This window comes from Monodon monoceros, unplaced genomic scaffold, assembly GCF_005190385.1.
Source record: "Monodon monoceros isolate NGI ecotype Baffin Bay Population unplaced genomic scaffold, NGI_Narwhal_1 Super_Scaffold_21, whole genome shotgun sequence".
NCBI lineage: Eukaryota > Metazoa > Chordata > Mammalia > Artiodactyla > Monodontidae > Monodon > Monodon monoceros.
In genome coordinates, this window is record NW_021703778.1 from 75,204,333 (window position 1) to 75,218,278 (window position 13,946).

The 13,946-nt window shown below is 36.7% G+C and overlaps 1 protein-coding gene and 1 non-coding gene across 6 annotated transcripts in view; one reads left to right on the forward strand and one right to left on the reverse strand.

Moving 5' to 3' along the window:
• NEO1 (neogenin 1) overlaps positions 1-13,946 on the forward strand; it is a 240,200-nt gene that overhangs the window by 156,195 nt on the left and 70,059 nt on the right. The window lies entirely within an intron of this gene.
• Positions 12,956-13,062, reverse strand: LOC114905468. Its single transcript, XR_003796291.1, has one exon. It is a non-coding gene; the product is annotated as a U6 spliceosomal RNA (small nuclear RNA).

The following is a 13,946-nucleotide window of genomic DNA, read 5'->3' on the forward strand; positions in this document are numbered from 1 at the left end:
ATTGAGTGTTGAATACATGTAACTTTTATTTGATAAAGCAAAGAAGTTGGGTGAAACTTTTAACAATTAGAGAAAAATAATTTGAGATTAATTTGAAAGTTGAATAGCATATGTTTACTTATATACACACAAACATTTTGGCTTTTTTTGGCTAATAAGAGAATTACTTAGATTAGAATGTTAGGGGAAACTGCCTAGCTTTGTGTAGTTAAAAGTTTTTATTTTCACATAAATAAGTCCTCTTTATAAATTCAGCTTCAAAAGTTTTCTTTATGATGTAAATGTATATTTTAAAGTCCTTCATATCCCCACAATTACATATTTTTGTTCTTAAGTGTTTTCTTAGTTTTTATTTATTCAGTCACTGAGCAAATATTTATTGAATGTGTAGCAGATATTAGTTCCTGCAAAGGAAACGAATGAATACAACAATTAATGTAAAAATACATAAATGTTTCCTATAATGATCAGAGCTTAGAAATGCTTTTAATACAATGGGTTTTTTAAATTACAATTCTTTGAAAGGGTATTGATATAATGGTATTGTTGTAATATTTTAAAAGTACTTGGAAGTTATACTTTTCTGAGTATGCATTCCAGAGTAACCAATATTGGACTGGCCCTCCTCATGTAAACAACTAGAAAATTGGACAAAATAAATGAAATAAATGTTTCTAGACATTTGAAAATATGCAGGACCATAATCCTTAGGAGATGACCCCCAGCTTTCTTCCTGGAAGCACTTTCCAGACTGGAGTACAGGGTTGGGAGAAGGGAGCAGGCAGCTTAGCAATCTCAGTGAGCTAAGGAGACAGAGAACAGAGTTTAGGGCTAGAAAGGTAGTAGAATTTGTGGGGCAGGCTGCTGGAGAGAAGAAAGATGTGCGAAGAAGCTCAAGAAAACTGTATAGGGTTCCCCTTGAGTCTTTTACTAAATACTAAGCTGCACATAAACAGAGCAAAACTCTCCACAGTCCAGACAAAGAACACCTACTAAGGAAAGAACAGCTACTGGAAAGCTGAAAAATTACTGGAGCATACACAGAGGTGAGAAATATTCACGTTCTGTTCAACTAGAGTAGAGAGAGATCTCAAAACACACCAGGTATTCAGCAGATACTATAGAAAGGCTGTATTTTAAGAATAGGACTAATACAGCTCTAGGTTCAAGGCTACTGTAGAACCATCCTAACAGCTTAAAACACACCTTGAAAGGAACAAGTTGGGTTAACTGCCTGCCAGAACAAAGTTCAACACTCTACTTAAGAAAATGACAAAATTCAAACAACTAACAGGTAGCATACACAATGTCTAGCATATAGTCAAAATTAGTGGACTGGCCAAAAAAAAAAGGAAAATGAAATGTGAACCACAATCTGGAGAAAAGTCAATCAGTAGAAAACAAACCCAGAAATGGAAGACATGATGAAATTAGCAGACAAGGAATTTTAAAGCAGCTATTATAAATGTGTTCAAAGATATAAAGGAAAATATGAACATAATGAGAGAGAACAAATGGTAGTTCAGTAAAGAAATGGAAATGTAGGGCTTCCCTGGTGTCGCAGTGGTTGAGGGTCCACCTGCTGATGCAGGGGACACGGGTTTGTGCCCCGGACCGGGAAGATCCCATATGCTGGGGAGCGGCTGGGCCCGTGAGCCATGGCTGCTGAGCCTGCGCATCCAGAGCCTGCGCTCCGCAACGGGAGAGGCCATGGCGGTGAGAGGCCCGCAAACCACACACACACACACAAAAAAAAGAAATGGAAATGTAAAAAAGAACTAAATGGGAATTCTAGTATGGAAAAATATGATATCTGAAATATCCCTTGGAGGAGCAGAAGTTTGCCAGAATTAAGGAAAAGCAATGATGCTAACAAATATAAATTTCTCTGTTCAACTATCTTGTTGAACTGCACCTAAAGGTTCACGTAAGTTAATATAATCGCTATTAACACAGCTCTACATAGAACATTCTTTTCATATAGCTCTGTACAAGCAGTATATAATTAATTTTAAATAATTACATAATTGCAGTATAGGATAGTGAAATAAACTCTTCTTAGTACCACATGTGAGAAATCATATGGCTTTTAGGTTACTGCTGGCTCTGTAGATTTCATCAGTGTGATATGGATGCCAGGAAGCTTTCTTAATTTTTATTACAATAACAAAAATATATAGTATCTTTGTGTATGTTTTGGCAACTTCATTTTGAGAGTTTATAAAAAGGTTCTGGAGCCATATTATAAAGGGAACAGAAGAAAAAACTGGGAAAATTTGATCAAATAAGAGAACTACCCCCAAATACTTGCCAAAGTAGTCTTTGGAAATTCATTCATGTATGGTATGGTATGGTATTTTAAAAGGTGTTGAAAGCTCTGTTTATATAAATGGGCCTTTTTAAAAACTTTATTTTGAAGTAACTTTAGAATTACAAAAATGTTACAAAGATTGTGCAGAGTTCTTATAGTCTTCACCAACTTCATCTAATGTTAACTTCTTATATAACTGTGATACTGTAACATCTTGTATAACTTTGATACTGTAAACAAAACTAAGAAAGACATCGGTTAACTATTAACCAAACTACAAAGTTTGTTCTGATTTCACCAGTTTTTCCACTAATGCCCTTTTTCTGTTCCAAATCCACTTTTGGATTGCATATTGCATTTAGTTGTCACATCTCCTTAGTCTCCTTCAATCTGCAAATGATCTTCAGTCTTTCCTCGTCTGTCCTACCCTTGACAGTTTCAAAAAGTATTGGTCAGGTATTTTGTGTAATGTTCTCAGTTTGCATTTGTCTGCTGTTTTCTCATGATTACATTAAGGTATGGACTTTTTTGGGGACAAATACTACAGAATTGCTGTGCCCTTTTCAATACATCCAAATCAGGGGTACATGATATCAATATGTCTTATTATTCGGTAATGTCAACTTGATCATGTGGTTATGGTGGTTTCTGCTAGATTTCTCCATTGGGAAGTTGTTAGTTTTCTCTTTGTAATTAATAAATATTTTAGGTGTTACACCTTGAGATTGTGTAAATATCCTGTTTTCTATTTGGGGGGTAAAGCTTTTTAACTGCTGAGCTTTATTATAGAATAATTGGGTAGCCAATTTTTTTGTAACTGTTGCTGGGACCTCACTGGATAGCAGTGTTTCTGAGTCTTCTCTGCTTCTGCTCAGTTTATCCAGAGAGGGATGCTTCAGTCTTCTACCTAGTGATAGTAAACCTACCTGGTTGCCAACCTACTGGAACCTGTTGAGGAGGGAGACAGGCAGTTCCATGTTTTTAGTATGTGATCTTCATCCCTCTGATGGTCTCCTCTGAGCCCACAGCCTCTCCGATTTAGTTTCTCCTGAGTGTAAACCTCCCATCTTTAGGGGTGAGTTGGAGGTTTAAAAGCTCTTAAGTCCTCTACCTCCACATCATCCCTGTCTCCTGAAGTGCTGCCAGTTCCTCAAGGTCGGTTGGTTTGAGTCTCATCAGTGTGTCCCTCTGGAGGCACTTACATTGACTTTGCTCCATTAATTAATTTACTTCTCTTCTCTCTCCCTTCTTTTTTCATATATTTTGGGTTGGGATTACAGATATCACTCAGTTTCGTCCAAAATGGAGTTTGTGTTCCTCTTTCTTGTCCTATTTGTTGTCTGAGGTATTTTAATAAAGTGGTGGACCCAGAAATGTATTTGACCCTTTGTCCTAAAACTGAAGCCAAAATAACCATCTCTCAGCTTTCACATTTACAAACCTTTGGCTTGACATTTTTGCTTTTAGGAATTTGTCTTACAGAAATGTGTATACCTGTACACAAAGATACATGTATAAGAAAGTTTACAGAAACATTGCCCATAGTAGCCTCAATTAATTAATTAAACAGCATAAATGTAAGCAACATAAAGAAATGATGAATAAAATTGTGATGTATTTGTATTTTAGAATAATATGCAGCAGTTGAGAATATTCAGGTCTGTTTATATATACTAATGGGAAGCTCTTAAAGACACATTATATCATACAGCAATTTGGAAAGCAACGTGTTTGGTATAATTTCATTCTCATACTTATGTGTATGTATAAGTGTATCATCAAAAGGAAAATATTTGGAAGAACATGCACCAGACTTTTAACAGTGGTATTTTGGAGATGATGAAAAGTGAAACTTTGATTCTTATACTTTGTATATTTATGTAATGTATTAAATAACTTTTATTACAAGCTTATTATCGCATTTTGATTTTTAAGTAAAAACATATGAAATAGATTATCTACCAAAGCAGTTGAACAATGACTGGAGGTTTTCAGGCAGGGGCTCTTGTAAAGGATCTCTCTGCTAGGTACTAGCTCACGTATCATTTAGTTCAGGATTGCCCAAACTGGATTACTGTTTGGGGGAAAAGGGATTTCATGATCGAATAAGAATGAGAAATCCAGGTTAACAAACTGAACCGGTTTTTCTCCTACAAAATTGCTGTGAGTCTTCAACATGCTGATAAGCATGGCCAATCTCCACAATCTTCCAAATATGATTGTTTCCACAAAGAAATGCTCTGTGGAACCGTACTTGTGATCACATCGCTGTTATGTTTCGAGCAATAAGCACCATGTAAATCTGACTCAGTTCTGAACACTGAATTCTGAATAATGCTGCTGTGAATGTTCTTGGGGAATACAAAGTAATTCCTTTACACAAGGAAATGTGGGGGCAGCAAAAGAGACATTTTCCCCAAGATACTTTCTTAACTTCTGAAGGAGTTCAGAAGATTTTGAAAGAAGTTCTAGAACTAATCTGTCTTCAAAGAAATACTATGAAAAAGAAACAAATTTTTAAAACAAGTCTTGAAAATTTCAAAACAGAGTTTCAAAAGAAAACTTAAATGTGCCTGCTCACAGCTCCCTTGGCTGGTATCAGTGGGTGTCAAATTAGGATAACTGGATCCACTTAACCGAGAGCAACGTGCCCAGCACAGAATTTAATGATCTCTACCTAGAAACTGTTTAAAGCGCATAGATCTATTGGTTAAGCTCATAATTATAATCTACTAGAAGTGACACTTTGTCACAAATCTAATGTATCATTAAACTGGAGCCATCAACCACAGTGTAGCTGGATTTTGAAAGTGATTTCTCACTTTCAAATGAAAAGTGACAAATCCTTTTATTTTCAAATGAAAAATGAAGAGTAGCTCTGATGATTAATTCAAGTAACAAAAAGCTAGATCAGGAGAAACATAATCCTTCAGGATCTCACATAGATCACTTCAGTTAGTTCCACTTAAGAGCTGATTGAGATCATTAGGTATCAGTGAAAGTGCCAGCGTGAAGCTACTGCCAAGCGTTTGAGCAGCAAGTCAAAGCTAACAGCATTTTTGATGTTCAGAATTTCAAGGTATAATACCGTTTCTCAAACAAATTTCCCAGTTGTCTTTAACTCGAGTCCGATTTACATGTTGTTCATCGCTCTAAACCTAGTAGTGGTGTGAACATAGGTACAGACCTGGAAAGTCCATTCTTGTTCAGTAACCAGGCAAACCTAGAGCACAGCATGTCCTGGAAATGAGACTGGAAAGCTGAATGGGACCAATCTGTAGAGGACCTTGAACACTGAGGCGTTTGGACTTTATTCTGTAGGTAGTTTGGGGAAGTGATGTGATCATCAGATCTTTTTCTTTTTTTTTTTAGCATGTTTTATGTTTATTAAGCAAATATTATACAAGTGAAACATGAGCATATTGTCATAGAAAGAAATGAAACAATTAAGTACAGCAAAACCAAGAAATCCCCTTTTCCATATCTCTTGAACTCTTCTTCTTAAAGATAACCACCGCCAAGAGTAGAGTGTTCATTGTTTTCCCCCACTGAGGCATTTACATATGTGTGTATTTATGTCTTCGGTGTCATATGGGAAAATCTACCTGTGAGATAATATTATCCATGCTGCTCTGGAACTTCCTTTTTCACTTAAGCAAATGAGTTGATGGTAAATCTAGTGTTGACATGTGGATCCTACCTCATCCAGTTTTACAGCTTCACCGTGTTCCTTGGGAAGGTAGCCTTTTAAATTACTTAACCACGTCTCTGTTGATGGACATTTAGGATGTTAGCAACTTTGCTGTTATCAACAACATGGAAATTGAACATCTCTGCATCTTTCGGCACAAGTGCAAGTATTTCTTTAGCATAAATTCCTGGAAGGATTTATCATTTCTAGTTTGATAGAGGGTCGCAACTCACCTTCCTAAAAGTCAACACCAATATACTTTTCACATTACTCTTTTAGACTTTTTTTTTTTTCTCATTCTTGAAAGTCTTTTCTATCATCAGTGTTTTTACTCTGGCAATTGGATGAGGCCACCCAGCAATATATCTCATGCTTTCACTGCTCCCCAGTAATTTCTATTACTTATTGATCAGAAAAGTCAAACGATAAAGCTTCCTCCTCAGTTTTCATCTCTCCAGACTTGGGACTATTAGTAAAATTTCTCAGGTTTATGGCTATTCACCAGAATGGTTTCTAGGAATTGAAACAGACATAGGAGCAGTCAAGTTTATCCCCAGCTCTGCTCAAATTGAATTAGGTCTCCTCTCTTTTTCTTTCCTGCCTCCCTCCCTCCCTCCCTTCCTTCCTTCCTTCTTTCCTGATACATTTTGTAATGGGAGAGAGGTAGCTTGTTTCTTAATTTTTACTCATTTCTTTAGGTATTGGCAAAGAGGTTTTCTGTGAAGAAATTTCAGTCTTAAGGCAGAAGTCGAGTTGATTCTTTTCTGTGAATGCAGTGGTCTTCTTGATCATCACTGACAATATTAATTTTACTTACTAAAAAGTGTTTTTTGCTGGTTTTGTTTCTTTTTGCAATTTTACCTGTGGATATTGTTCCTTCTTTTAATGCAATTAAGTATCGATCTTTCCTGGTGGTTCAAAGCAGGTTAACCAAATGTTATTACTGATGTTTGACTATTTTCTAACCTACAAAAACAGCGAATTCATATTTTGTAAGACCCCCTTTTTCTCTGCCTGTGCTTTTCTGTGTAGTTTGGTCACCGATAGGGTTACCGGGTGGGGTGGACTGGCCCCTTGTGAACCAGAACCTCTGAGGACTTCCCACTGCTGGGCCACACCGCAAGCAGTGTTGGGGGGAGGGGCAGAGGGAGGAGGTTGAGCCCTGCTTCCCATTTCAGCACCCTGAGGAATTACTCCTCCACTTTTTATACCCACCTGTTGACTGTGGCACTGGGACTACACGGGACCACGCTTATCTCTGAGGCAGTGTCTCCTACAACAGGGGTCCCCAACCCCTGGGCCGTGCAAGGGAAGCTTCATCTGCCACTCCCCATCACTCACATTACCGCCTGAACCATCTCCTCCCAACCATCCGCCCCCCTTCCGTGGAAAAATCGTTTTCCACAAAACCAGTCCCTGCTGCCAAAAAGGTTGGGGACCGCTGCCCTACAGCATGTTGGGTAGCACTTGGCTCCCTGGATCTATTCTTCTGTCTTGCTTTCATGCATTCTGCAACATTTCTGATCTACTTGTTACACTTTTTTCTTTATTTTCCTCCCCATAAGGTAATGAGCATGCTCACTTTACTATATTGATCTAAATTCTCATGAATGATTTTAAGGAATAATTACTGACTCAGGAAATGGTAGAAAATCTGAATATAACAACCATGATTTTTTTAAATTGTTGATGAATATCCTTCCCCATTAGGGCTCCAATCTGAATTGCTTTATGGATAATTTTTATATTACTCTCATATAATTATTTATACTCTTGCAAAGCACGGAAAAAATAGAGAATTTCTCGTGTCCTTTTAGAAAGCCAGCTTAATCATAATAAAAACACCTGACCAAAACTGAATACAATAAAAGTTTAGCCTCTTGAATGAACATAGATATAAGCATCCCAAATAAAATCTTAGCAAAACACATACAGTGGAAAAATAAGATAATAACAACAATACATTACCAAGGAGGTGAATATGAGTACATTTCAACATTAACACAAATTGATGTAACATAAAATATTACATCACAGAGAAAAACCCAAAAAGAACAGCTATCTCAGTATCTATAAAAGGCCTTAAACAAAATCTCATTTATAATTAAAGTGTATTTTTTTCTTTTTTTTAACATCTTTATTGGAGTATAACTGCTTTACAATGGTGTGTTAGTTTCTGCTTTACAACAAAGTGAATCAATTATACATATACATATATCCCCATATCTCTTCCCTCTTGCGTCTCCCTCCCTCCCACCCTCCCTATCCCACCCCTCTAGGTGGTCACAAAGCACTGAACTGATCTCCCTGTGCTATGCGGCTGCTTCCCACTAGCTATCTATTTTACATTTGGTAGTGTATATATGTCCATGCCACTCTCTCACTTTGTCCCATCATACCCTTCCCCTTCCCCGTATCCTCAAGTCCATTCTCTAGTAGGTCTGCATCTTTATTCCTGCCTTGCCCCTAGGTTCTTCATGAACATTTTTTTTTTGTTTTTTAGATTCCATATATATGTGTTAACATACGGTGTTTTTCTCTTTCTGACAGCCTTCACTCTGTATGACAGACTCTAGGCCCATCCACCTCACTACAAATAACTCAATTTCATTTCTTTTTATGGCTGAGTAATATTCCATTGTATATATGTGCCACATCTTCTATATCCATTCATCTGTCAGTGGACACTTAGGTTGCTTCCATATCCTAGCTATTGTAAATAGAGCTGCAGTGAACATTTTGGTGCATGACTCTTTTTGAATTATGGTTTTCTCAGGGTATATACCCAGTAGTGGGATTGCTGGGTCGTATGTTAGTTCTATTTTTAGTTTTTTAAGGAACCTGCATACTGTTCTCCATAGTGGCTGTATCAATTTACATTCCCACCAACAGTGCAAGAGGGTTCCCTTTTCTCCACACCCTCTCCAGCATTTATTGTCTGTAGATTTTTTGATGATGGCCATTCTGACCAGTGTGAGATGATATCTCGTTGTAGTTTTGATTTCCATTACTCTAATGATTAATAATGTTGAGCATTCTTTCATGTGTTTGTTGGCAATCTGTATATCTTCTTTGGAGAAATGTCTATGTAGGTCTTCTGCCCATTTTTGGATTGGGTTGTTTGTTTTTTGATATTGAGCTGCATGAGCTGCTTGTCAATTTTGGAAATTAATCGTTGGTCAGTTGCTTCATTTGCAAATATTTTCTCCCATTCTGAGAGTTGTCTTTTCATCTTGCTTATGGTTCCTTTGCTGTGCAACAATTTTTAAGTTTCATTAGGTCCCATTTGTTTATTTTTGTTTTTATTTCCCTTTCTCTAGGAGATGGGTCAAAAAGGATCTTTCTATGATTTATGTCATAGAGTGTTCTCCCTATGTTTTCCTCTAAGAGTTTGATAGTGTCTGGCCCTACATTTAGGTCTTTAATCCATTTTGAGTATATTTTTGTGTATGGTGTTAGGGAGTGTTCTAATTTCATTCTTTTACATGTAGCTGCCCAGTTTTCCCAGCACCACTTATTGAAGAGGCTGTCTTTTCTCCACTGTATATTCTTGCCTCCTTTGTCAAAGGTAAGGTGACCATATGTGAGTGGGTTTATCTCTGGGCTTTCTATCCTGTTCCATTGATCTATATTTCTGTTTTTGTACCAGTACCATACTGTCTCGATTACTGTAGCTTTGCAGTATAGTCTGAAGTCAGGGAAGCTGATTCCTCCAGCTCCGTTTTTCTTTCTCAAGATTGCTTTGGCTGTTTGGGGTCTTTTGTGTTTCCATACAGATTGTGAAATTTTTTGTTCTAGTTCTGTGAAAAATGCCAGTGGTACTTTGATAGGGATTGCATTGAATCTGTAGATTGCTTTGGGTAGTATAGTATATTGCTTTGGGTAGTCATTTTCCCAATGTTGATTCTTCCAATCCAAGAACATGGCATATCTCTCCATCTATTTGTATCATCTTTAATTTCTTTCATCAGTGTCTTATAATTATCTGCATACAGGTCTTTTGTCTCCTTAGGTAGGTTTATTCCTAGATATTTTATTCTTTTCGTTGCAGTGGTAAATAGGAGTGTTTTCTTAACTTCACTTTCAGATTTTTCATCATTAGTGTATAGGAATGCCAGAGATTTCTGTGCATTAATTTTATATCCTGCTACTTTACCAAATTCATTAATTAGCTCTAGTAGTTTTCTGGTAGCATCTTTAGGATTCTCTGTGTATAGTATAGTATAATGTCATCTGCAAACAGTGACAGCTTTGCTTCTTCTTTTCCATTTGGATTCCTTTTATTTCCTTTTCTTCTCTGATTGCTGTGGCTAAAACTTCCAAAACTATGTTGAATAAGAGTGCTGAGAGTGGGCAACCTTGTCTTGTTGCTGATCTTAGTGGAAATGGCCTCAGTTTTTCACCATTGAGAACGATGTTGCCTGTGGGTTTGTCATATATGGCCTTTATTATGTTGAGGTAAGTTCCCTCTGTGCCTACTGTCTGGAGGGTTTTTATCATAAATGCGTGTTGAATTGTGTTGAAAGCTTCTTCTGAGATGAGATGATCTATTGAGATGATCATATTGTTTTTCTCCTTCAGTTTGTTAATATGGTGTATCACATTGATTGATTTGCATACGTTGAAGAATCCTTGCATTCCTGGGATAAACCCCACTTGATCATGGTGTATGATCCTTTTAATGTGTTGTTGGATTTAATGTGGATTTAATGGATTTAATTAATGGATTTAATGTGTTTGCTAGTATTTTGTTGAGGATTTTTGCATCTATGTTCATCAGTGATACTGGCCTGTAGTTTTCTTTCTTTGTGACATCTTTGTCTGGTTTTGGTATCAGGGTGATGTTGGCCTCCTAGAATGAGTTTGGGAGTGTTCCTCCCTCTGCTATATTTTGGAAGAGTTTGAGAAGGAGACGTGTTAGTTCTTCTCTAAATGATAGAATTCACTTGTGAAGCCATCTGGTCCTGGACTTCTGTTTGTTGGAAGATTTTTAATCACAGTTTCAATTTCAGTGCTTGTGATTGGTCTGTTCATATTTTCTGTTTCTTCCTGGTTCAGTCTCTGAAGGTTGTGCATTTCTAAGAATTTCTCCATTTCTTCCAGGTTGTCCATTTTATTGGCATAGAGTTGCTTGTAGTAATCTCTCATGATCCTTTGTATTTCTGCAGTGTCAGTTGTTACTTCTCCTTTTTCATTTCTAGTTCTATTGATTTGAGTCTTCTCCCTTTTTTTCTTGATGAGTCTGGCTAATAGTTTATCAATGTTATCTTCTCAAAGAACCAACTTTTAGTTTTATTGATCTTTGCTATCGTTGCCTTCATTTCTTTTTCATTTATTTCTGATCTGATCTTTATGATTTCTTTCCTTCTGCTAACTTTGGGGGTTTTTTCTTCTTCTTTCTCTAATTGCTTTAGGTGTAAGGTTAGGTTGTTTGTTTGAGATGTTTCTTGTTTCTTAAGGTAGGATTGTATTGCTATAAACTTCCCTCTTAGAACTGCTTTTGCTACATCCCATAGGTTTTGGGTCTTTGTGTTTTCATTGTCATTTGTTTCTAGGTAGTTTTTGATTTCCTCTTTGATTTGTTCAGTGATCTCTTGGTTATTAAATAGTGTATTATTTAGCTTCCATGTATTTGTATTTTTTACAGGTTTTTTCCTGTAATTGATAATCTAGTCTTATAGCGTTGTGGTTGGAAAAGATACTTGGTACGACTTCAATTTTCTTAAATTTACCAAGGCTTGATTTGTGACCCAAGATATGATCTATCCTGGAGAATGTTCCATGAGCACTTGAGAAGAAAGTGTATTCTGTTGTTTTTGGATGGAATGTCCTGTAAATATCAATTAAGTCCATCTTGTTTAATGTATCATTTAAAGCTTGTGTTTCCTTATTTTTTTTCATTTTGGATGATCTGTCCATTGGTGAAAGTAGGGCGTTAAAGTCTCCCACTATTATTGTGTTACTGTTGATTTCCCCTTTATTGCTGTTAGTATTCGCCTTATGTATTGAGGTGCTCCTATGTGGGTGCATAAATATTTACAATTGTTACAACTTCTTCTTGGATCGATCCCTTGATCCTTATGTAGTGTCCTTCTTTGTCTCTTGTAATAGTCTTTGTTTTAAAGTCTATTTTGTCTGATATGAGAATTGCTACTCCAGCTTTATTTTGATTTCTCTTTGCATGGAATATCTTTTTCCATCCCCTCCCTTTCAGTCTGGATGTGTCCCTAGGTCTGAAGTGGGTCTCTTGTAGACAGCATATATACGGGTCTTGTTTTTGTATCCATTCAGCCAGTCTGTGTGTTTTGGTTGGAGCATTTAATCCATTTACATTTAAGGTAATTATCGATATGTATGTTCCTATTCCCATTTTCTTTTTGTTTGTTTGTTTTTTTGGCGGTACGCGGGCCTCTCACTGCTGTGGCCTCTCCCGTTGCAGAGCACAGGCTCCAGACGCGCAGGCCCAGCAGCCATGGCTCAGGGGCCCAGCCGCTCCGCGGCATGTGGGATCTTCCCGGACCGGGGCACAAACCCGTGTCCCCTGCATCGGCAGGCGGACTCTCAACCACTGTGCCACCAGGGAAGCCCTGTATTTAATTTTTGATAGTTTGACTAATATGTGTCTTGGCGTGTTTCTCCTTGGATTTATCCTGTATGGGACTCTCTCTGCTTCCTGGACATGATTAACTACTTCCTTTCCCATATTTAGGAAGTTTTCAACTATAATTTCTTCAAATATTTTCTCAGCCCCTTTCTTTTTCTGGGACCCCTATAATTCTACTGTTGGTGCGTTTAATGTTGTCCCTGAGGTCTCTGAGACCGTCCTCAATTCTTTTCATTCTTTTTTCTTTATTCTGCTCTGCAGTAGTTATTTCCACTATTTTATCTTTCAGGTCACTTATCCGTTCTTCTGCCTCAGTTATTCTGCTATTGATCCCTTCTAGAGAATTTTTAAATATATGGAACGCTTCACGAATTTGCATGTCACCCTTGTGCAGGGACCATGCTAATCTTCTCTGTATCATTCCCATTTTAGTATATGTGCTGCTGAAGCGAGCACATCATCCGATCTTTTATTTTCACAACTGAACTCTGGTGGCAGAAGGAAAAGCAACCAGCCTAATTCTTAATATAATCAGACCTTTTTTTTTTTTAAGTAACAGATTTTTTACTACATTTGGCCTAGATATCTGTATAGTTCACTTATGCTTTAGGATCCTTGATAATCAGTTGGCATATCTGTGAAACCTTTGAGTAGTTTCTGGACATTTTAATTTTGTCATGACTTCAGATAGGTTGATTTTAAGCTCAGGTGTTTTGAGCAACAGAGAAGTCCTAGGACTCAGTAACTATTGCTGTTTTACACTAGAAAAAAAGATATTGTTTAATTGTTGCAACTAGTCAGTCTAAACCATTTCACTCTTTTCAACAGTATTATTGAAGTATGATATGTAAAACTCTCTACAGATAACATCATTTTGTATATAGAAAATCATGAAGAATCCATGAGTAAACTATTAGAACTAATAAATAAGCTTAGCAAGTCAGTATCAGTATACATAAATCATTTGTATTTATATATACTTGCAGGAACAATCTGAGATTGAAATTAAGAAAACAATTTCATGTATAATAGCATCAAAGGGAATAAAATACTTAATAAATTTAACAAAGAAATTTCAAAACTTATGCTCAGAAAACCATAAAACATTTTTTAAAGAAATTAAAGATGTAACTAATAAATGGAGACAATTCGTGTTCATCAACTTAAAGAATTAATACATTTCCAACAGTGTATGAGGATTCCAGTTTTTCCAACACTAAGTATTGTGTACCTTTTTTGTTTGTAACCATTGTAGTGGGTGTGTAGTAGTATCTTTTTTTTTAAATTAATTTATTAATTTTTGGCTGCCTTGGGTCTTCGTTGCAGTGTGTGGTCTTCTT